At 42.9% G+C, this 25,589-nt stretch overlaps 1 long non-coding RNA gene across 1 annotated transcript in view; it reads right to left on the bottom strand.

The window, feature by feature from the left end:
- LOC138604690 (uncharacterized) overlaps positions 1-25,589 on the bottom strand; it is an 88,826-nt gene that overhangs the window by 62,196 nt on the left and 1,041 nt on the right. The gene's annotated exons all lie outside the window — the stretch shown is intronic.

Here is a 25,589-nt window from a genome sequence, read left to right as displayed (position 1 = left end):
TCACACATGCAGTGTCACCTCCTCTTGTACACCACCGACGGAAAACACCCCCCTCCTCCCCTTCCTCTGAGCGTGCTCCAGCCCCGGGCTCTGTTGCAGGGCCATAACTCAAAAGTTACTATAGTCTCCACAGTATACTGCACCTTGTGACGGGCACATATAGAGCCGGGGAGGGTTTTAACGGCTCAGCAGAGAGAGGAAGTGGAGAGGACGTGTGCGTGTGAAACAGGCAGGGGGACAAGAGACGACGTTTCCACTGAGGGCGGTAAAATAAACAGAGACAGCAGCCGAGGAGAACAAAGTGAACCCGGTGAACCTCGAGTGGAAAATGGTCGTTTGCAGTGTGTGATCCGGTGTGAATGGAAATTAGAGTGCAGAACAAATACACAAATCTGATTCAAGCCCTGCAGAGATACTGTGTGTACGGGGCAGAAATAAAGTAATGCAGGGAGAGTACGAATTCACTGTGCTCACACGGCGGCCATTTTCCTCCACTGTTAAAACTCCAGAGGGACATCGGCCATATTTCAAAGGTTTCAACATATTTGATGACCTAAGGCTGCTTTCCCACCGGACAGCTCTGGTCCGGACTTTCAGACTTTACTCGGAAACTCTGGTTCGTTAAGACAGGTGAGAACACACCTGGTAATGGACCTCTGGTGCGGACCAAACCACCAAACCGTGGTCGCCAGAAAAGACGGGACTTGGTCCGTGTCCAAGCGAACCACGGTCCGGTTCAATTCAGGTGAGAACATAAACGGACTGAAAGTAGACCTAATACAGGAAGCAAACCTAAACACAGTGCATTGTGGGTTGTTAACGGATGCTGACACTTACAGAGACACAGACAGCGAGATGAGTAGAGGACAGACGTGGGGGAGCGACGAGGAAATAGAGATATGGGCTGATCAAACAATTTCACAAACTGTGAAATGCTGATGAAACCCAGAAGAACACAGAGGAAGTCAAAGTGTTCAGTGAGGAACTAAAGCAGATCTAACACTGGAACAATGGCGGTTAAAAGTAGAAAAAAACTTGTGATGAGTGTGATTGAGGGGGGTGCTCTCCCTCTTTGTGTACGTTTTCCTGTGTGGAAATTCTGACCAATCAGAGAGCAGTTTCCTCGCTCATCTAACCTTTGGTCCGCTGGTAAAAGCTGCCGTGTGAACACAAACCAAACTCGAGGCAAAATGCAACTTTGTAACAATTTGGTCTTTGATCAAACAAACAGACTTGAGGTGTGAAAGCAGCCTTAGACAGCTGAAAGTTAGCATTAGCTTTAGCCTCCTACTATCTAATATAACTGTTAGCTAAAGAAGTGGCTTCAACTGCTTACTAGCTAACATCACTGGCTTAGAACTTCCCATTGTATTTGGTTAAAACAAACTTAAACTGACAATCTCAAAGATTTCAGTTTAATTCTCTTGGGCTCCATCTTGTTCAGTTGTTTTGAGCTCGCTGCACGAGGATGCAGTGGTTAGCGCTGTCGTCTCACAGCTAGAAGGTTCCTGGTTTGAATCCCGGTTCAGACGTAGCGGGCCTTTCTGTGTTAGTCTGCATGTTCTCCTCGTGCATGCGTGGGTTCCCTCCGGGTACTCCGGCTTCCTCCCACAGTCCAAAGACATGCTCGTCAGGTTCACTGGTGGCTCTAAAATCACCCGTAGGTGTGAGTGTGAGCGTGAAAGGTTCTCTGACTCCGTGTGTCAGCCCTGTGATTGACTGGCGATCAGTCCAGGTGTAACCCCGCCTCTCGCCCAATGACAGCTGTGATAGGCTCCGCCCCTGCGACCCTGAACAGGATCAGTGGTGTGGATAATGATGGATGGATGTTTTGAGCCCTTTGTCTTGAACTCAAATGGTTTTGCTTGTGTGGAGGGTTCAAATTAAAGCAGTCTGTTGACAGAACTGAAGTATCAGTGGTGCATGCTGGGACAACAGAGATGTCTGCTTTTGATGGAAGTCTAATCTTTATTATCAGGAACCATAATAAGCAGAAATATGCCAGTTTTAAAAAGAGGGAACTTTGCTTTAAGGCATTCATGGAGAAAGTTTGACATTTTCAAGTAGTTTTATGAGCATGTCGAAGTCCTGAACACTCAGCTCAGTATGTAGGAGCTAAAAATGAAGCAGAGATGCATCAAGGTTATTCGCACTTCTACAGGACGGCAGAATCAGCGTCTCAGATTCACCTCTTCAAAAAGTGACTGGACTGACAAGAACCACCGTCGTTGTGCTTTGTTTTACAGCGTGATAAGCTGTATGTTTTCACTGTTATACATCGAGCCTTTAATGTTGGCACTTTGAGGTCATATTATCATATATCACCGCCACGCTTCATCTTTGTTTACACGTCTTCTTCACTTTGAGCTTGTCTCGCGTTTGATCCCGTCGTGTTTCCTTCGTTTGACTTTGTCCGTCGTCTCTGTTGCCTGACTTTGAGTATCGGCGGCGTTAGATCATTTGCCTTCGTACATAACTTCAGCAGCACTAAAACAGACGTCAACGCATGTTAAACAGTCGTGAGGACATCAGACAGATGCAGATAGTCTCCTATGTGAGATGAACTCTTTTTGTTCCCCTCGCACAGCTTCATACATTCACAGTAACTGTTGACCTTTTGGCCCATGTATGTAAAATATTGCTGTCTTCCACATTCATACTGCTGCAACACATCAGACTTTTTATCTTCTTTTCCCCTCCTTTACATCACGATCCTTCCACTTGTACTGTTAAAACCCAGCCGAGCTCTGTCATCAGAAACAGGCACGCTGTTGTCCTGTAGCAAGGTGACTAAAGTGCCGCCACTTGCTTCTACCTGTGCTAAACAATCGCTGCTAAAAGATAAAACACAGAGGACGGCTGCAGGTGTTGAAGACGTCTTCACCAGCCTGTGTGTCTGTGTGCACATCTACAGGTCCCGTATTCCCGAGCTAGCAAGCAGAAATAGAGGAAATGATAAATATATAATGCGCACGTTCACCACAGAGTTCATTCACAGGTCAGGTGAGACGGAGCTCAGCTTCTGTTGGATTGTTTGACTCAAGGCGGGTCTAACATGTCTGACTGCAGCAGGAAAAGGAGGAGGCAGGCGATGCGTCTGAAATACAACTAAAAAATTCAAGCTGAAAATGCAGTTGACGGTTAGATTCACAGATCAGCTCCCTCTTCCTGCTCAGCAGACTGTGAAATAAAAGATTCATAAAAGACTTGCAAAGGAGTGATGCTAATGAATAAGTCTTCATTAAATGTGTTGCATGGAAACAAACACTCTGACTGATGCACAGCAAAGACACCTCCCATAAAGAGCAGGTCTAGTCTGTACTCTTTGTTATATTATTTAGTGCAATACAATATTAATCCACCATGAGACAGAAAAACTCCCTTCAACAGGCAGACACCTCGAGCAGAACCAGGCTCACGGTGAGCAGACATCTACTGCGGCGGCACCGGCCGAGAAAGTTGAACAGAGGAAGAGACAGAAAAGGTGTGTGCGTAAACTTGGAATGTTTACTGGAGCGTTGGAATCAGGGCCTCAGGCCACAAAGAAAAACTACTTGGTCTTTACGGATTGGCGCAATGTCTAATTTTTACACTGACCTGAAATGAAACATTTAGTCTTACTGTAATTGGTCAGAATCACTAACCTATGGGCTCGAGCTCTAAAGATCACACCCTCGACAGACGGTACCGTAATGGTCCGAATAAAAGACGACCCTGAATTTAAGACGACCAGCTGGATGACAGCTCTGGTAACGGGCACACCTTCGTTCTGTTGTTCAGTAACACACTCACACACGGTCCTGTCTCTTGGAAGCGGTCGCTTTGAGGACCACGGTATGATTTTCTCTGTTAGCATCTGTTAGCATTTTTAAGAGTCTTTTAGGGCTTGCCCTCTGTGACACCGTATTTCTTGGCTGTTTGACAGTTGTTTAATGACTCTGCTGCATTGATAACCATTATCTTAAAATTAGCATCATAACTCCGCCCCAGTTGTTGGTTAACTTGGCCGACTTTTGAGCCGCTTTCCCACTGATCAAAAAACCCGCTAACACTCGGCTTTTTTGCTCAGTGGGAAAGGTTACAATTCAGACCCGGGTCACATGACTCTGCAGTAGACTCGGGTAATTATCACCTCGGCATTGATGGGAACACAAAACCTGACACGCTAATCTCCGCCCCCTTTCTGGCGCGATGCTACGCTCCGTCGGTATCTTCTGCAACTCCTCGTCATCTCAGCTACAAACTCCGCCCTTCTCCGTCTGAGCAGCGCTCGAACATCGTTCCAGATTTGTCGGCGCCGAGTTTGATAAACAGACTGAACGAGTAATAGATACAATAAAGACCTAACCACCGTAACATCCTCACTTTTTTATTTATTTCTCAAAGGGTCATATGTGCAATAAAAATCTGTCAATGTGCAATAATCTCTCACCACAGTGCAATAACCTAATTTAGTTTAATCGAACTAAATACCAGGTCAATTACCCACTGTTTACTTGTATATTTTCTAAGAGTGTATATTTTATATATTTTGTTATCTAATTTTGTACTTTTTCTATAAATATATATATCGATAGATATATATATTTTGATCTTTATTTTTTACCCTCTGTGTGCTGATTCTTTCCTATTGTATTGTACTGTATAAGCTGCTGGAGACTGAATTTCCCAGAGGGAGTCATCCCAAAGGGATCAATAAAGTTGAGTCTAAGTCTAAGTCTGGTTACTAACCCTGTCTCCGGCAGCGTTTGTGACGTCAGACGGTGACGCAGCAGAAAAGAGACCGACAGGAGGATACTTCACTGGCAATGGGAAAAGAGACAATCAGCATTTATAAGTGGGTCTTCCCGGGTCTGAAAGACCTGCATCAACGCGCTAAATTTATGAGGGAAAGGGGTCTTTGTTCCGGACAATCACAGTGTCTCTCCATCTTTCATCCCCCTGGCTCTGTAGCTGTGAGTGACAGCTGGCCTCAGTCATGAGGGGCACACTTGTTTTACATCAGTGGCCCCGTCTCCTGTTGTGAACGTGTATTGGCATTTAAAAGTTGAGACCCCGAATATAAGACCCTCCCACTTTTATTCTGACCAATACGGTACTTTCTTTTACCAAGAGTATCGAAACTGCTCGTGACAAAAGTGCTAACATATGTAACTACATAAGTCACGCAACTAATGGACGTTATCTAACAAACCTACTATATTAGACATTCCTACAAACGTTAGGGAACTAGACAGAGGTCATTGTCTTACACTAAATCACCGACTTTAAGTTTCAAACAGGAATTGAACCCCTCTCTTCTGATTGAAAGTCCCATGTTGGTTTTACCCACACATCCCAGCTCCAAGTGGACGTGCACTCTTCATGCTACTTCACCTGACGTTAACTGCACATCAAAGCCATCAGCTCGAGGACAGCGTCCAGGACAGACTGACCAGGCCGTCGTGTTTGTGAGAACGAGCTGCTTCATCAGACGTGTTCGCGTTCACTTTAACAAAACAGGAGGTGAAAATAGTGTGTCCACATAACAGCTGTCAAGTAATACCTCTGTAGATGGTGCTTATGTCTCACATTTTTAATCATATCCGAGAAACCACACACACACACACACACACACACACACACACACACCACATGCTGTCTGCCACGCCCTCCTAAACTACCTCCATTCGGCCATCTACCTCCAGGCCAACCCCCCACATCACAGCATGGCTGCCCCACATTTCTCTCACTTATCTGGGGTATCTGAGCGCAGATGGCCCCCTGAGAGAGGAGCTGAGATGGAGTTGGCAGCGAGGCTTTGGGGAGGTCCGCTGGCCGCCAAAATAATTACCTGTCACACGGGCGATAGTTTGTGGTGCGAAGCGGCCATTTTTACACCATGCAGTAAAGTAGTCCTGGGGATACTCGTCTTATTCCCTGCTTTAATTTACTGCGCTCTCATTCGCTGATCCTCCATCATTGCACTTCCTCTGTGACGCGCTGGTCTCTCACATTTCTGCACAACTCATTACCAGCTGTCAATCATCTGTCAGGCCGGGCAGGCTTACACACGAAACACTCAAGTAACTACAGGCCACGAGTACGATGAACGAGAAACTGGGACACAGCCGACGGATCAACGCTGCAGCCGCGCGTGTTAAATGAAACTAATCTCACACTCTCACTTTCATCTGTGGAGCAGGGTTAGACTTTAACACTGCTGGAACTTCACACTTAAATCAACATTTATCTAAATTCACATCTGCATCAGTCAGTGTTTACACCTCTGACATGTCGCTGTTTTAAACACAGAATATCTTTATAACATTTTCAATTCACCTCAATAACGTCACATTTTATACGCACATATTTACACAACCTAGTTTACCATCAGAAGAAGCAGTTAACTTTCCTCCTGACGTCGTTTTAAATGCCTCTACGCCTCTTGTAAGACTTTCATGAGTTAGTTTCTAACACGAACATGCCGTGAACGTTCTTTGGACAAAACATCACAAATCAGCCGCAGCCCTCCTGAGCGCTCGCACCGTCAACTCCTGCAGACTGATGGAGTGTATGGGGACGGAGGGAGGATCAGTGTCGGAGGAGGAACAACATCCATCCCCGCTCCCTCTCACACGCCTCATAACTAAATAAACATGATGTGTGGCGCTTGGCCTCACGCCAGCAGATAAAGAATAAATAAATCCATCTCCTGCGTCACGCTGCTGCTCAGAGCCCGTCACATCTATCAGGAAGGATTTACTCAGCACGAAACTTTCTCTCTAACATCAGATACGGTCGTCGCCTCACCTCTGTGATCTCGGTGTATTTACTACAAAGAAGGACTGGACATCAAGGACGCAGCTGCACATGCTCAGAAGCTACTTTTCCCTCTTCTTCATCCCAACAGGCCGGACAAATTCAAAACTTGCCCGGCAACTTGGAGCTACAAATAAGCTGTTCCGCATCCTGTAAAATGACATTAACTTCGGGTGTTACAGAAGGTCGAAACCAAACAACGACCAAACTTACAAAAGATGTCAACATCCAAACCCTCACAGTGTTAAAAAGATGCAGACATTTGCAACTTTCAGAGTTATGAATAGTTTGCTTGATGGTTCCTTCGTACACAGGAATAATCCGACCTTTGAACTTGACATATCCCAACACTCTGATCTGTTTGTTTGTGGATTTAAAGCCTTCAGTTGCATTTAAATTGATAATTCTACATTTGTAACAATTCTTGCACATCACATTTCCTGTTTTATTTTGAAATCTAAAATCTTCGGTCATTTCAGTTCCTGCCTTCACGCGTCCCCTGCTCCCTTGAAAAGCAGCACCTGTCCTCATTACACACCTGCCCCTGATTATCTCATTAGCCAGCCACTTCTTTGACTCCTCTGTTTGCCCTCCTCAGTTGCGAGATCGTCTTTGTTATCCATAGCAGTTTCACGGTCTTGGTTCTCTGCCTGACCTTTTCCCTCCTGGATCTGTTTGGTATCTCTGACTGCCCTTAACTTCAACCTGAGTCCTGTTCATCTCTGCACCTGAGTCTTTAAAGTGTCTGGTACTTTGACGGGCTATGTCTGCTTTAGTCTTTGCTTAAACAGTCTAACAGAGCAGATGAAAAGGCATTACTCGTATTAAAATTGTTAGTAGGGATTGGGACAAATACTTGAGTACTCGTTGTTGATGTCATTATTCGAGTAACGTTACACTACTCGCGTTGTTTTCAGCTAAAGTAGTTTAACTTAGTCACATGCACCGTGTCAGCCGTGAGCAGGAGAAGTGATGTCTGGAAGTACTTTGACAAAAAAGACGACGATATGCGGAAGATATGTGCTGTTAAACTATCACAGAAATACTTAAATGTTTCACCACACGCGCTTAAAGCACAAGGAGAAGCCAGCGGAGACAGACAACAGGCAGTCTTACATCACATCATATGCTAGCCCTGTTAGCACACGTTGGGATGATACCAGAGCGGAGAAGATTAGCCTGCTAATAACGGACATGGTGACTGGAGACATGCTCCCATTAAGTAGAAGGAGAAGGCTTCGTGAGCTGATGGCGTTTGTTGAGCCGGAGTACGAGCCACCATCACGCTGGACGACGGCTACGAGGGTGGAAAACATGTGAGTTACATGTGAAGCAACACAGAACAGAAGTGCACACAGGTCGCTACCGCTGTGACGTCTGACAAGGGAATGTTACAACAACTTTAACTGAAGGGGCGGCTCAGGTTGTTCAGTGCTTTTGAAATTGCACTTTCTATTGTTGCCAAATATATTGGCAACAATAATATTGAAATCACTGCAAAGGCCCATCCCTAACTGTTAGTCGATTGTCTAAAGCAGCTCAAATCTATGCAGCAGTTAATGTTTCTGTTATCTGCAGACATAGTGTTTAAAGCTTGTTCTATAAACGTCTCAGTATTTGTCTAAAAGCTGCTGTTTTCAAAGCCTCACAGATGAATCCAGGTGCATGCAGCAGGTTAGCACTTCAGACCTCTGCAGCCCGCTCGGGATCTCGCCTTGGGCCTCCTCAGCCCTCCACCCACACACCCTCCTCTGGGACTCAGCGCAGTTTAATCATATTTAACAATACGGCTGGTTTACTTTCCTTTCCAGCAGGAGGCAAATGTGTCCGCCCTGTAATTGCTTCCATACTCCCCCTGCGCTGCACGAGGATAAATACGTTAGACTGGCAGGTAGCTCGGGCTCCTCCTATAGAAAACACAGGCTCCTACTGTAAACAGGATTTTTGTTTGAACTCAGTGCACTCCCTCCGTGACACCTAATATATAACGTGTGTGTGTGTTGTGTGTGTGTCTCGGAGGAATGCTTTGAGAGGCTTGATGGATTTTCCCCCGACTGTAACTCCCTTAACTGTGAAATAAACAAATATGATTGAGTTATGATGCAAGGCGCCTCTGAATTCAGCCTTTTTTTATCAGTCTGAGGGCATGTTGCCGCTCTCTCTCTCCGGGGCCTGACAACATTAGTTTGGCTGCAAATAGACGTCTCCTTTTTTGCAGAATTACAGCCGTGGGTGGATGTTGAAAGCAGCTTGAAAAATAGCTCCTCGTTTTTTGTCTTTCCTGCAACAGGACACTGAACAGGAAAAATGTGGCACAGTGAGGTAGAGAAGCTGCTTGTGAAATTTGTTCCTCAGTCAGCGCTTGAAACCTTTGCTGCTTATAAAAACCAGTGAAATCTTGTCTTCATATATTTGGATTTCCTGTGCAGCTGGATTCCTTCATCATGAACACAAGGTGTTTTATTGAGTCAATGTTTTTGTTGCAATCATCTTGTATAAATGTGTCTAATTCAGCTCTGAGTCATGCTTCGAAAAGGCCCCAAGGACACAAATATGGTTTTGAAGGGAGGGTGGCGAATGGTTAAATGCTCACACTGCAGCTCAAGGTTACACACACAGAATGGAGCCTTTTCATAAACACAATCTTTGCTATCTTAACGAGGTCGTTCCCAAAATTACCTCGGGAGTATTTACCTGCAGCCTTCAGTATCTGGTTACGGCTGTATGATCGCTTAGCTTGAGATCAAACGTGATTTGTCTTTTGAGGCATGAATTAAAGTGTAAACTTCCTCTGACAGACGGTCTGCAGATTTTTATAAGTACGTGATTTTAAATGTGAAACTTGCTGCTTAGTTGTTTAAATGTATTTTAATTAAAAACCGTCTTCATCACCCGGAGGTCCAACAGCTCGGTTAGTTTCCCCTCCGTCTCCAGGAACTGTGTCTGGATGGACTTTCCAGCTGCTTGAGGCTGACCAGTGCCCGTTAGCTCGGTCAGGCTCAGCTCGGCTCAGCTAGGTACGAGGATTTTTCGGATGGACTCCGACCACTAAGTGGCAGTTTCACAGGTCACACGTCAGCTCAAACTGGTGTTCTACAGTGTTATGAAACACAGAGTTTGCTGAGATTTAATTGCAATAATTGGGACAAAATGAGGCCAAAATGCCATCATCCTGAGGAAGGTTTCTGTCAGGTCTGTCTGAAAAACAACACATGCAAAAACTTTTTTCATGACACGCAAATCTCATGATTAGCGTTGCTTGATTTGCGTCGCCCAGCACAAATTTCTGTCTTTGCATTTCCTTTTTATAAGGGCTGTTTTTACACATTAATTAATAACAGAAAAAATAACACGTCAAAAAAATTTGCTGATTAATCGCACTGAATATCTCCTGACCGTCTACGTCACTGATCATATAACCGTACAGGGCAGCTTTGAAAACATCACACAACGTTACCTGGCTCTAAATATATTATAATTTTATCCATCTGAGATCGATCAATAATTATTGGACAATCTGTTTCAGAAAGTTTCACTACTTTGCTCAGAGAGGTTTTTTGCATGCTAGCAGCGTTTGGATGGCAATATCAGTGGCTGGTCCACAACCTCACGCTGAAGTATCTCAACAATTTACGGACAGATTACCATAAAACGTTAAACAGACAAACAAAGTTTCCAGATGTTAAAGTGATGATCTCAAAGATTTGCATTTAAATAAATGTCTGTTAAGTCTCACCGAATGAGGTAACACAATGGTGACTGAGCCTACGGCCCACTGATGAAAGCCCTTGCATGTGCAGTATTACAGACTGGCTGTCTGTGGCGACATTAGTAAAAAATAAATAACAAGCGGCGCCCAGTTAGTGACGTGTTTTCCATCAGCCAGCAGTGGTTGGTCTGCCAGAGAGGGTAGGCGGAGCTAAGCGGCTGCTTCTCCGCTCTCTGCAAGTGTTGCGAGTAAACAGTAATCTACTATGGCTGAACAAACAAAGAAAAGATGGATGACTACAGATACAACTTCAACAAGAAGTGAAAATCCAAAGAAGAAGAAACAAACTCGACGCTCAGATGAAGCAAACAGTCTGAAAAGGAAAGCGACCGTCAGCCAGGAAAATCAAGAGTTACAACCGGAGCCGACCGTGGACGTCTGGTTAAACTGGGAAATGTCCTCCTGCAGGGCGCCAAAGAGAACGAAACTGAAATCTTCGAGATAGCATCTTTAACTCTAGTGTTTGGTAAGTTTAACCCCTTCATGAGGTCTCGACAGATATTGGATGGAATGCCATGAAATGAAAACCACTTTCAGAGCAATTTGTACTCCGGAGATCCCCTGAGCCCTGTGATTGACTGGCGATCAGCCTCTCGCCCAGTGACAGGTGGGATAGGCTCCTGTGACCCTGAACAGGATAAGCGGTAGACATAATGGATGGATGATCTGTTAACTTTTCATCGAGCACCATTACCAGGTCACATTTTATGAGCAGATACCTGCAAAACTAACGAATGTAAACTCCTGAACTGTAACCATGATCCTTCAGTGACCTGAACCAAGTGTTTGTTCCTTACCACAATCTTTTCCAAACATAAACCATAACTTTGTTGAAATATCCAGATAATGTAGAAGGTAAACATTAAAGAAAAACGCTCATGCTTTTACAGAAACATCCAACATCAATCTTTCGCCAGTCAAACCTAAATGACGTAGAGATGGCAAGGATCTCCTCAGCTTTGGCTCAGCTTCATGTTATCGAGCCAGCATTGTCTAAAACCCAGCAGCTCAGGCCAAACGGAGAGCCGTGCCTTTCACCGAGGCCAGTCCAGTCCAGTCTGGTCTAACACGGTCCAGCCCAAGGCCAGACTCACTGGGGAATTCAGCTGAATTCAATTTCACCTCTGGCCTCTGCTGCGGCAGCTTGAGCCGCGGAGACACAAAAGGCCAAGTTTCACATTGAACGTGAGAACCCCCTCATCCCCTGACCCCCATTACCATATGAATGGAGCAGAAAATGGAACTGGGGGCAGAGAGGGAGACACGGGAGCGAGTGATTCCAGGCAAAACGGCTCATTTCTGCAGCGCTCGGTTAACCTTTCAACGCCCACTGTTTGTTTTTACATACATGTACAGATGTCAACCAGAGGGTCATCTGAGAGGATCTTCATTGTCTTAAAGTTTTGAAACCAGTCTTACCTTTCCTTAGGCTGAGAGTCGTCTGAACATCCTCGAACATAAGCTCATAATATCCACAGTTTTTGACTCGAAGTGAAACTACAGGAAAAACAATATCCGAGATCATCACCTTTCTGTTTGGCGTCACATGACTTCAGCGCTTCTGTCTTTTGCTTTCAGTATTCTTCAGTGTTCTACCCTTAGTTACACTTCACCCTTCAACCATCATGTTCTTCCTGTGGCAAGAATACTACATGAAACTAAATATTTACAAGTGTGTCGAGACCCTGGCAGATTTTAGAAACTCAAACTATATATCTACAAAGGATATCGGCTGGTGGAGCCGCAGCAACGACGTCCCGCCCCTTCCTCTCCCCTAAACACACCTTCACCTTGTGTCCTTGGCGTGTTGGAGCCCTCAGGTGGGCTCAGTCTGCAGCAGAGCAGCTTCTTGTGTCGGTCTGAAGCAGATATTCACGCTTATGGAAAGTTCAATGACTGTAGTGTTTGTGTTAGTTACGTCTCCTCTCTGGTTCCTCCTCTACTCTGCTACTCGGGAACAGAACGCTGCAGGAGCCCCATTTGTCAACAGAGCTGTCAATAATGAGGCCACGCCCCCTTTTTACAGCATCAAATAACTAATTAAAAGTAAACTTGTGAGAAAAATGAACACTTGGACATAAATCAGCATGATAAGAACTAACTATAATGTCAGAAACCATGTTTGAGCAAAATTCAATTGGTGTATATTTTGATTTTATAGTTTGATTCATGTCCCATCTGTTAACATGGAGGAGGCGGGCTTTATGAGCTATACTGCAGCCAGTCAGCAGGGGGCGATAGAGAGGGTTTGGCTTCACTTTTAGGGAGCTGTCATGTCGGCCATCTTTTCATACAGTCTGGTCAGCTTCTGCTTTGAGCAAATTAATCACTTTTAATTTGAAAGGTTTACAACAACAATGTGATCTCATAGAAAGGACCTGGCATGGAAAATGAATTGATGGACTGTTGAATAACGTCTCTCCTTTGATGTATTTTGTATTTAAACAAGGCACTTTTCTTTTTTCTTTTTTACACAAATGTTTATATAAAAAGATCCTCATCTGCGCCATAAAAATTTAACAGTTTAGTTAAAACATTTCTGGTCAAAGCAGTTTGATTTTATTTATACCAAGCAGCTCTTATCGAGACGCAGCACTTTGTGTCAGCATTGTCCTCTTTTAACCCCTCAGCACAGACAGAAGGAGGAGGGGGGTGGAGTAAAGGCAGGGCGAGGAGGGGGAGTGCAGGTGGCGGCGGTGGTGGAGGAGAAACAGTCTGTGAAGAGCTCTAGCCACACCCAGGAAGAACTGAGCGCGCTCTCTAACCTCCGGGGGCTGCACAGGGGGGCTTAAAGCTACAGGAGGGACAGTAAGGTGTTAAAGGAAATACAGTAAACATGAAGAGAGAGGCTGAAGGGAAACCAGCAGCTTGTAATGAAAGGGTTTGACTATGAATTATGGGTCTCCAACTAGTTCTGACTCTTTTTATATTCAAAGTTAAAAAAAAAGCACTATAACATGATGTGTAAGCAAGACTGATAGTAAATCTTGATCTGGGGTGGCAAACCAAAAACAAGGACTCTTAGGATTTTGAACTTTGCCTATTTATTCTTGGTATGTAACCATGTTTACCCAAGGTTCTTTCAAGTCTATAAAATGGCCTTTTTTTTAAAAGTAAAACTGACACATTGCCTTTGAAAAAATCAGTGAAAAATGATCATTTTCTTTGTGGTTTTGTTATCAAATTTAATCTTGGACTCGGTACGGCTTCATGCTACGGGTCTGGTTGTGTTTGGTAGCTAATAAGTCCCAGCATGGACAGGTAACCGTTTGCAAAGGTGGAAATAAAAACATTTTAGTTTATTGTGTTCAAACTCGTGTTACTCAATTCCAGTAGCATTAACGGAGATCCTGCCTTAGGAGATAACTTCAGAGTGTAATCTTTCAGGCTAAAATCACGCATATATTCTAAATGGTTCAAGAACAGCTTTCAACTTACTTTGGGCATGTCTAACACAGGCACATTACAGGATTATTAAGAGGTTAAAGGTCAATGCTGATCTAAAACTAGGAAAATGTTGCAGAAATTTAAAATTCTAATAAAAAAAAAAATCCTTGATATATCTTTAAAAATTGTATAAAACTACTATAAATAATGATAATTACAGTTGCCCTATTTTTTTTACACGACATCCCCTGTGTTAAACACATTGTGCTGCTCGTCTCTGTCCTGCAGTGAGAAGCAGCAGTGGATTGTGGCAGTTAGAGACAGAAACTTGATCTTTAACTGAGATGAAAGATAAGAGACGGACAGAGACAGGAACAGTGAACACACCATATGTTCTTATTATCTCTGATCTGTAAAAGGACCCGTCAACTGCTTCACTTCACACCTTCTTCTCTCTTATATTCAGTCTGCTGAGCACCAAACTGAAAGCACAGACACTTTTAGAAACTTCCATGAATCCATTTTATTTGAAACTGGTATTTTCACACCTATGACCTATTTTTTTAAACATGTTTTGAAGGCTAAATGTCAGATAGGTAAAACAGTTTTGGTATTGCTCCAGTAGATTGCTCCAGCCTGCAGCCGTAAAACGAGCTTTAACAGCTGCAACGTGAAAGTACGTCTCGTTGTTTCCACTGTTCAGATTGTTATAATAAGTGTGTGACAACGTTACAGAAAGAGTCCCTCCAGAGATAGACCTTTTCGTTACAGAGGAAGATGATTTTTTTTAAACCAGAAACAGCTGTTACATCCGTCTCTTCAAACCAACCAGACTCCATTGACAAAATCAGTCATTTTACCTTGCAGAAAAGAGAAGAGGCTGATCTACAACAGCCTCAATCGATAAGTTAATTTGAGTTATTGTGTGACTTAATGGTTAAGTAAAATTGTGTAACACTGAAAAACACACACACACAAAAACCTAATCAAAGCAGCTGCAAACAGGCAACTCCTGTTCTGTGAGGTAAAATGACTGTTTTTTTAAATGGAGTCTGGTGGCTTTGAAGAGAGCGATTTAACAGCTGTTTCAGGTTAAAGAAATCATCTTCTATCTCTGTAGGGATCCTTTCTGTAATGTCTTCAGACACGTAGAATAACAATCTGAGCCTGTCAGTGGAAACAACAAGAACTTTTAGTGGACAGATTTTGATCAGTCGCATGAATTATGTTGCAGCTATTACAGCCTGTTTTGCAGCTGCAGGCTGAAGCAATCTTCTGCAGAAATACCAAAACTTTTTGGACCTGAAATTTCCCAAAATAGAAACTAAAATATGCAGAGTAGAGCACAGGTTTCAAAATACTGGAATTACCCTTAAAGTTTCATCACTCCCCTGCTCCTCCGTTTTTAAAGCTCCAGCAGTGAGCAGAATCAGACTGATGAGGCAATATGCTGCACTGCAGCTCAGACATATTAGTCACAAAACACACATTTCACTTCACTACCCAGCCCAGAAAGGTGGTTTTTGGGGAACGTATTGAACAACTTGTTTCCATATTTTGTAACATTTGGGTTTTTGAGGTCGGCTTTAGGTCAACATTTGAATTTAACGTTTCATACATGTTCTGGTAAAAAGACGGCATTTATATTCTTATAAATAACTACGAATGTCCTTTGAAATAAAAACCTACATTTATTCATATTCCCTGCTTTTATTGGCTCCCAGATATTTGAAATAAATGCATTATTTAATAGTAAGTAGCTCTGAGACGGTGTAGACAAAAAGAATAAGAGGATGAACTTATATTTTTATGAAAATATGAATGTAATTTGGTGTATGAACGTAATGCGGTCGACTCCCTTGGGGTTGAATAGGATGCTCGGGAACAGCGGGAGATTTGGAACACGAGATATAAAAAGATATGTGGACGTATAGATTTGAATAAATGAATATAATCAGTCTGTAACTTTTTCTGCTGTTTCATTCAGCATGAGGCAAAGTCCTTTAGAGCGGGATCAGAGTGGCCAGACAGAGCCCTCTCCTCCTCCTCCTCCTCCCTCCTCCTCCCTCCTCCTCCCTCCTCCTGCATCAGAGCCCGTGGTCATTATTGCCCTCCAGACTGCTTTTATCATCTCTATAAATCTCTGCAGGCTCAGACGCGGCGTAATGAGGAGAGCTGCGCGGCTGTCAACCTGCGACTCTCACCCCCGCTGAGAGGGAACGCCGGGGTTTGAAAAAAAAAGGTGGAGATGAAGAGTAAAAAAAAAGAAAAGGGAGAGAAAGAGAGAGAAAGAGAGAGAGAGGGAGCGAGGGCAGGTGTCGGTTCTACACACACACACAGCCTGAGTGTGAGGTGGGAGCACATTCAGACATTGTATTCCGCTCAGAGGCTCAGAGGCTGGAGAAGGAGAGACACGGTGGTCAGTTTGAGAATAATCATCTTTAAATAAAAGCTCGTTTTCATACGTCTGTTTTCTCCTCATGTCACCTGAAACCACCTGCAGACAGATCAAATAAAGAATTCACTTTTTATACTCGGAGGTTTTTGAAATCCTTCTGAGGCCATAAAGTCTTCTACGTTTAATCTTTGTTTACAATAAAACGAGCAAGACCTGAAGGACTTTGCATAAGGAGTAAAAAAATAAGAATAACCTGTCTATGCTGTTTCTTGGTTCACCAAATGGCTGCAAATTTTTCCGCATATGATTTTGGTTGTATCCCTGAAATAATCAGATTAAAATTTCACAAAGATTGTACATATTTTAAGGAAACCTTACACAGTGAGCAGTGTGAATTTTCGTTAACAAAAATTCGGACAATTATTGTTCGTCAACGACCTTTTTTCCATGACGAAGACGAGACGTTGAGGAGCTTAAAATAGATAATAAAAACTCTGACGACACGCGCGTTTTGTTTCCGAGGCGGGAGTAAAATGTTAGCGGTGGCTGTCAGACATTTAAAATCCACGATGTTTTCCCTCCACCGTGCGTCTAATCCGCCTTTACCTACAAGCAATGCATTCCTGTAACTGCCGTGTGCAGATCCCCTTGAATCCGACCCAGACGTACAGGTGACGATGACCCAAAGCGGCAGCTTGACAAAGCGGTGACGGCATCCATGCAAAACGGGTTGGTCGGAAAAAAAGAACAGGTGGACACACTGTATTTAACTTAATGCACTGTAGTCATGAGAGACGGAGAGACGATCGGTGGCTACAAATGAGAGAGAAATGTGAAAGAATCGGTGGGAGAGTCGAGGCCAGATTATCCAAGGTAAGGAGTCCAGATATCACACAAGTACACGTGTTAAGAGAGTGAAATGGTGCTTTACAGATTCAAACAGTTGCTACAACCTTGATACCAAAGTCTGATACCTGCAGAAGGTCAACTGATTTAGTTTAAAGAGAGAAAACGTTCTGACTAAAAGGACCAAAATGTGGCGACTTTTTAAAACTGGTGTAGGAGCCATTTTTACTTCAAGAGTCAGTCGAGCTAAGATGACGCAATTAACGTGCGTCCTCATTAGAAGGAGACCCAGGTGTGTGACAGGAGAACGCTGAGAACAAATTATCTTTACACAACAGGCTCGTCAGATATGTGCTAAGACACGTTTTTGATTTTGAGTTTGAATATTGAAGTTTATGTTGATTTGCATACTCTATGCTGCGGGTTTGGAGTGTATCGCACGTCTTTCCGTTCGCTTTTGTTGCATGCGCTCACAGCTCATTCATCCACTCATTCGCCCTGCTGCAACCTCAGCTACAGACCGCCAATCAACCAACAAAACTCAAGTAAGTGACATTGTCGGTATTCATTTTGAAAAAAATTGAAAAAAAATCGACTGTCAGACATTAGCAAGTATTTTGTATAAGCAGTAAAAAAAACATAGCAATTATAATTTTGATATTTCAGTTAAAATAATAACCTGTTTGTGTTGTGTTATATATCATAGTCTACCAAACAGGGCTGTCAACGAATATTCTAAAGTCGAATATATAATCGAATTGTAATAAAAAACGGATATTAGGATATTAAAATTAATATTCCTTGTGACAAAAAAATCAGCACTACCGCGGCTGTTTGCGAGCTCGCAAGTTCTCGTATGTCCTCACGCGCACTCTTGGTTACGGAGCATCCTTGAATGCATCACAACGTCACCATGATACATTAATAATTAACTTTAGTCTCGCTGAAAGCTAAAACAACACCCGTGTGGCAAGCGGTATAGATGTCGGAGAATTCAAATCCCGGCCCGGCCAGACAGAGAGATTCTAACCCCCAGCATAGCAGACAGGTGTAGGTATGTTGATTTTTTTTTTAAAGGCTATGTTTGACGTTTTACCGTAACCTAACTACTTAATTTGTTATTTTTTTCAAGGTGTAGGGTCTTTTAAAAAGCATGTTTCTGTTTAAATCAATTTATCTTTGCAAGTAAGTTTGTCTCTCGTGTTGGTATGTCCTCTTGTTGACATATTGTGCAAAAATAGACATTCGAATAGTTCGAACATTTGTGTGTTTTTTTTAAGGAATAATCAAACGTCATTTTTGTCCAATTTGGACAGCACTACTACTAAATGGCTGCAATTCAGACTCATACCTGCAGCCGATACAGGGTTGCCTGCTGCTCTACCTACTGAGCTTCACCAGCGCCCCACTTACAGATAATTTAAGTGATATTTTTAGCAGATGATTTTGGTTGTTTCCTTTAACATAAAAGATTCAAATATCACAAAGATGACATATTTTTTAAGAAACCTTACATAGTGAGTTAATTAATAGTTATAAATGTTCATAAACGACCTTTTTTCCCTGACGAAGACGAGACGTTGACGAGCTTTAGTTTTCGCTAACGAGACGAGATGGGACTAACTAAAGACGGAGACTAAATCTAAAATAGCTGCCAAAATGAACACTGACAGTGAGAGAAAAGGTTTGTTTACCGATTTGTCAGAGAGGCTAACATTACATAACATGTTTGTAGTCTGACCTGTTGTAACTGCAAGAAAACAATGTCAGGTAAGGGCTCCTATTGGGTCTAACAGACCTGTAAACGTTCCCCTGCAGCACGTGAAAGAGAGATTTAATGCATGAAAAGATCAGAGAAAAAAGATCTTTAGCAGCATGAATCTTTCATGATATTATATGTAGTACGGCTGCAAAATAATACGATTTCATACGTCCTGGGGAATGATCGAGTGATTCTGATTTGTCCCTAAAAAACCTGCCGCATACACTGTGAACATGTTTTTCTAGGAACTGCGCGTCCACAGCAGCTGTCTGGTACAACCGCTCCGGGGGAAAGTAACAAACAGCTCCAGAGAGACAGACCAGTGCTGACCTCAGTGACTGTGTGTGTGTGTGTGTGTGTGTGTGTGTGTGTGTGTGTGTGTGTGTGTGTGTGGACTCCAGCTGCACTCTTCTACCTCTCCACTCTTTGTGTCATTTCTGATGTCAGACAGAGAAACGTTGCGTCCCTGCTGACGCGTGTGCAGCCAGTAAACCAAACACACTCTCTCACAGCTGACACATAGTACGGACTCTGACCCGCCGATGAACCCGCAATAACAGCCCCGTCATCCAGCGTCAGCGAGGCGGCTTCCTCCTGCCCGGTCTGATGCCCTCCCACTCTGTCTCCACACCGCCCACCCCCACTTATGTAAGGGGATAATCCTGTGCAGTCATTACAATTATGAACGGCACATAACTATTTAATTCCTGTGGATAAATCAGGGAATTATGTTTGATTAGGGCTGGACGAGGGCGAGTAATATTAGCACTATTTTGTTTTTATAGGAATCAATATCGAAATTAGAAACCTGTTTAAGGCTGTATTTTTTTATTATAAGATAATTAAAATACATAAATAAACACTGAATGAAGTTTTACTGTTAAAGATCAGAGTCTCTCAGTGGCTCTGGAAGGGACGCGAGAAGGGGCTGCAAGTTGCTAACGACGTTAGCTCAGGTTTCCTGTTAGGATCCGTCAGTGCTACCTGTCACAAGGTTTCTCCCTCTCCAAAACACAAGACCAAGTAATTAAAATAAATAATAAATTAAGTATTTTCAAGTTAAAAATCTTTTTTTCCAGACACTCTTTTGCAGACAAAGCGCGTCTGGGCTACCTGTGAGTCGAGCTGTCGCTAACATTAGCTCTTCTGTTCTTACTGTCACAAGGTTTCTACCAGGAGCCGTTCTATCAGCAGAGGTCTCCTCTTCTCCAAACAAGCCCCAGTAAAACGTTAAAAATATTAAACAATAAATGAACAGTTTCACGTTAAAGATCAGTTTCTTTGACGGGCAAAGCGTGTCTCAGGTTCCTGCGAGCCGAGCTGACGCTAACATTAGCTCAGCTTGTTTCGAGGTTAGGATTCCTTTAGTGTTTCTTCTTTTTCCTCTTTAATACAAACGTGGTAATTAAAAGCAGTAACAGCGAACAAACACTTTTATGTTTAAAATAAGAATAAGGGTTTACATTTAAAAAGAGCCTCAGGAGCTCATTTTGTTACCAGAGGGTTCACTAGTTAAACTTAACAATAAAGTTTATTAACAACTGACATTTTTTAATTTTAATTGAAAACACCTAAAAAACTATTTCACCTTAAAAATCAGAGTCTCTCAGTGGCTCTGGAAAGGACGGCAGAAGAGGCTGCAAGCTGCTAACAACGTTAGCTCAGTGTTCCAGTTAGGAAAGGTTTCTACTGGGAGCCACGTTATCAACAGAATAAAAAAACAACTACAATTTATAAATAAAGCAGTCAAACGTTAAATATCTGTCTCTTTCAGATGCTCCGGGCTGAGCTGACATAAGGGGTTCCTTTAGTGTTCATTCATTTTCCTCTTCAATACAAACTGACCTGGTAATTAAAACCAGCAACAATAGCGCATAAAGTAATGTCATGTTTAAAACAAGAGCCTCACAGATACACAGGACCACAGGAGAGGCTGTGTGCTGAACTGCAGCATGCATTAGCTCAGCTTGTGTCTAGGAGTGCATTTTGTTTAGCCAAATTATCTGCAGAGGTCTCCTCCTCTTCAAAACAAACAGACCAGCTAGTTAAAACCAGTAAAAACGGGCGCCAGTTTAGCTCAGCGGTGCAATCGGCGCCCACATACAGAGGCCACAGTCCTCGCCCTTTGCTGCGTGTCATCCCCACTCTCCTCCCTCGTTTCCAACAGTATCCACTGTCCTCTCAAACATATTCTTAAAAAAACAATGAATAAAGCTTTTGCAGTTTAAAATCTTTCTGACGCTGTACGGCGTAAGAGGCGTGGGGTATCTGCGAGCAGAGCTGCTGCTCACGTGGGCTCAGCTAGTGTCTAGTTTTAGATTTCTTCAGTGTCCCTGTTCGTTATCTTCAGTACAAACTGACCCGGTAATTAAAACAAGTAAAAACACATAATAAAGCAGTTTAGAAAAAGTCTCACAGATGCTCTTGAACAAACACAGGACGTTCGGGGGGACTGCGAGGCCGGGCTGCAGCATACATTAGCTCAGCTCGTTTCTACGAGTGCATTTAGTTTATACTTTAGTGTCAACTGAGATTTTTAACTTTAGCCGAATTATCCACAAAGGTCTCCTCCTGAACAAAACAAATAGACCGGGTCGATAACCAGTAAGAAGACTAAATAAAGCAGTCTCAGGTTAAACATCCGTGTCTCTTTAAGGCTCTTTGGCTGACTCAGGATGTCTGGTTAGAGGAGCTGCTAGCTGGACTACCTTTAATGTCATGTTACAAAGCCCCTCGGTCCCACTCTTTTTTATTTCTCTTTCACAAAACACATCCAGCGTCGTCACCGACAGCTCAAACAACCAATAAAACTCCAGGCTGACAGGCTGTTGATATTTCTGCTGTGTTATCGGCTTTTTCAATCATATATCGAGGAAAAACATCCAAAGCTCGTCACATTATCGACTTAAAATTAAGATTATTTTTGTATTGTTTGATTAGATTATACATCCATACTGTGCCAAACGATCTTGTTATAAATTAACGTGGACTCTGTCTCCAAAATGCACGAGGATATTTGAAGAGCTGCAGCTCCTCTTGACACTTTAATGACCCCAGCTTCTCCAGACTCCCTGGCTCTTTCTCAGACATCTCAATCACCTTCCCCTCTGGTTTAAAAAAAAAAAATCTAATTTCACATGAACGCTCGCTGTGTGGCTCCTCCAACAGAAACAAAAAGGCAGCCTCTCCATCATCCGGCAAACCATAAGCTTCCCTTTATCTTCCCTCCCTCATTAAACTCTGAATAACTCAGCAGAGAGGCAGAAAAGAAGAGAGAGAGAGAGAAGTGATTGAATTCTGCGGGAGGAATAAAAGCCCCTTGAGGTTGCCATTTTGAATGTGTGCCATGTCGAGCAGGCTGCATCCAGAGATCACCGAGACAAGGGAGCAGGGAAGAATAGGCTATAGACGGAGCTCCGGGCCAGCTGACCCACTGTAGATAATGTACCATGGATGTCATGTCATTGTACTGAGAGGCCGGAGCCACGATGATGACCCGTCACGACCTCGAGAGAGAGAGGCCGGCAGAGGGAGAGGAAGGAGCTCTGAAAGGGAGGTCAGAGGGAAATCGGGGCAGCAGACTTGATATCTCTATTCAAAAGCTGCACTGGCAACCTGGTCGCACTGAATGCAGCCCAATTATTTCAATCCTGGGAAGGGGAAGAGCGGAGAAAGGGGAGCACAAAGAGAGAAAAATGGGTTTGACATTCAGGCAGGCTGGGCTGAGGGAGGTAACAAGTTCACGGCCCTTTCAGAAAACATGGCCGCCTGCTGTGTGATGGACGATGGAGGCTCGGATGGGCCATCAGGGGAGGGATGCAGGGAGGAACGCATGGGAACCCGGTCTCCCAGGAAAAGGGAGTCATCCCGGTGGTTAAATAAACGAACCCTCTGATGAAAGAAACTCCAACAGCTTTCTGAGCTGCCCCATATGGAGCGACGAAAGTGCAGCCGAGATATATATAAAGATAGCTGACAGCACAGATCCTTTAATGCGCGAACGTTTGGAGTAAGTGTAAAGTATCTGCTAAAATCTGAGTGGAAATAAGTGCTCATGACTCCTACAAAACATGCTTCAAAAACCAGCTAATCAGGCTTCTTAGACAATTTCTCAAGAGGGCGTGGCTGATCACATTTTGATTGACAGCTGCCCGGCTCCTTAGAAAACAATAGCGCATGTGTCAATCAGCATCGTGCAGCTTTATACGTTTGAGTCATCCAAGTCTGCTGTCTATATTTTAGTTAGCAGTTAGCATACACATGCAACATTAGCTGAGATGCAGCTTTTTGTTTTCAGAGCCGTGAATGAAATGATAAACGATGCTCCTGTAGCGTTAGCTCGTGCTACATTATCACAGAGCTAAACTGCCCTCGCCAATGCTCAACAACCACAGTCGAAAACAGACAAACAAGGTGAACGCTAGCCTTCATTTCGGCCTGCAATGAGGCTAAAGCTGGGTGTAAAAAGCTGAATAGCTGCCATGTGATTATTCTCAGGACTGATATAAATGTCATCGCCTGATCCCGCCTAATTCAACCCAATTCAGGATATTATAAATAAACTTAAATGAAACATTTGGAGTTTAAATTGAAACTTTATGGGTCGCCGGTTTAGCTCAGCGGCTAAACCTAGCGTCCCGTACACAGAGGCTACGGCCCTCGATACGGCGGCCCCAGGTTCGACTCCCACCCTCTGCCCTTCGCTGCGTGTCATCCCCTCTCTGTCTTCCTCTGTTTCCCACTCTACCCACTCTCCTCTCTCTTTAAATAAAGGTATAAAAGGCCAAAAATATAACTGAAAAAAATAATGAATTGAAACTTATTTATTTTACTGTTAGATGCTTATTATTATGTACATTCGATGCTAACATTACAAAGCTAAAAGGCTGCTGTGGCTTTTAAATTCTAGTTGCTTTAATTATGAAACCTGGTTAGAAGAGGCTTTTAAAGGGGGACTCCAGCAAATATCCTGCACATCAGTGAATTCAGGAGGCCAAGCAGAGACTGGTTCAAATGTTTAGACTTTTATTCTGGAGGAGTCAAGCTGTAAAGAAGCTGGATGCACCACTTGTCCCCAGTTTGTAGCTCAGAGGACATTAGCAGCTAATAAAAAAAAGTGTATATTACAGATGTGTAGTCGTGATTTCTTTACTTCGTCAGAAACGACATCAAGAGGGACACCAAAAAGAGAAGCTGAATTATTTTAGGGTAAAAAAAATCCCATGAGGATTTTGATCAAAGCAGTCAGTGCACCTTCAGTTTATGAACGTGTGTGTTCTGTATGTGTAGTGAAAATGCTGAATGATGAACACCAAAAAATACTGTTTTAGAGGTTAAACATTTGTAAAACAGTAAAGTCAAAGACACAAGCTGTCCTACTGTTTTGATCCTTTTTGAAAACCTGGTTTTTCATGTTACAAAAACGGTAACCTTACATTTAGCACAAGTTCTTTAATGAACTTCTGAGAGTCAAAATGAACTCTAATCCTGTCTTAACATCTTTACAACTTGTAAAATGTTTCAAAGGATCAAATGTGTTTGAAACTTGGATGTTGAAGGAAACACTGTCACCATAGAGAAGCCTGAAGGTGCAGCAGAGGATCAGCTGCTGTTTGGTCTGTTGGAGATGACGACAACATCAAGTGTTTCTGTAAACACATCTTAGTGCTGCTTATCGCTGAGGAGGACGACGCAGGAATGTAACACGGACGTTTTCTCCATAAAAATAATAACTGTGAGGAATGACGTAAAAAGTAGGTCAGCAAACTAACATTAAGAAGTAGCAGTCAGAGCTTACAGCTCATTAAAGTTTAAGTGTGTCAGGACCAGCTTCATTAGGGTTGTCTTTTTAAAAGAAAAATACTAAAATAATAGAACATTTACAGCATCAAACTTTTTTATTTTTATAAAATAAAACATTAAATGTTTAAGAAATGCAGTCCCATAAAATAAGTCATTTGTTTATGTCACATTGGGCTCTGAGAAAATCAAAATGGGACATTTAAAAGCCAATTAATTGATTAATCAAAAATAAATAATTGGCAGATTTAGCAATAATTAAAATATAAACTAATTGCAGCCAACGTTCAGGAGTATTCTCAGATTATTGGATGAAAATAATCCAAAACATATGAAAGAGTAAATCCCTACGACACATTACTACATTAATGATATTATTAATAATAATTATAATAATAATAATAACAATAGCAGTAGTAGCAGCAATAACAGTAAAAAAGCCACTCTCCTCTCCCCACAGTGTTTTAGTATCTGTCTGTGGCCCACTTTAACAGCCACAGGAATAATAAACCTGTCAACAACGAGTCTCCTGGGAGGCCGCTGCTGACACTTGGCTGTCAGTAGCAAAGCATGCTGGGATAGCTAATGGGACAGGCCCCGGGGGCTGCCTCGGACGAAGGACGGCCGCAGACAGGTGAGCTGTCTGACGTGTGAAATAAACAGTCATCAATAATAACCTTTCTGTCTTTGTTGGATAAAATCACAACCTGATCTCTGCTGTACAAAGAAGTTATTTTATTGGAGGGAAATTTAAATCCACTCTGATTAAATCAATAATAATACGGGATCTGTGGTTTAAGGTAAAGCCGAGGCGGCATCAGCTGAAG

Source organism: Semicossyphus pulcher, unplaced genomic scaffold (genome assembly GCF_022749685.1).
Source record: "Semicossyphus pulcher isolate SPU_LCO1_2020_fin unplaced genomic scaffold, fSemPul1.0.p SCAF_26, whole genome shotgun sequence".
Classification (NCBI taxonomy): Eukaryota; Metazoa; Chordata; class Actinopteri; order Labriformes; family Labridae; genus Semicossyphus; species Semicossyphus pulcher.
The sequence above is the reverse complement of the archived record's forward strand: the minus strand, read 5'-3'. Positions and strand labels throughout refer to the sequence as shown.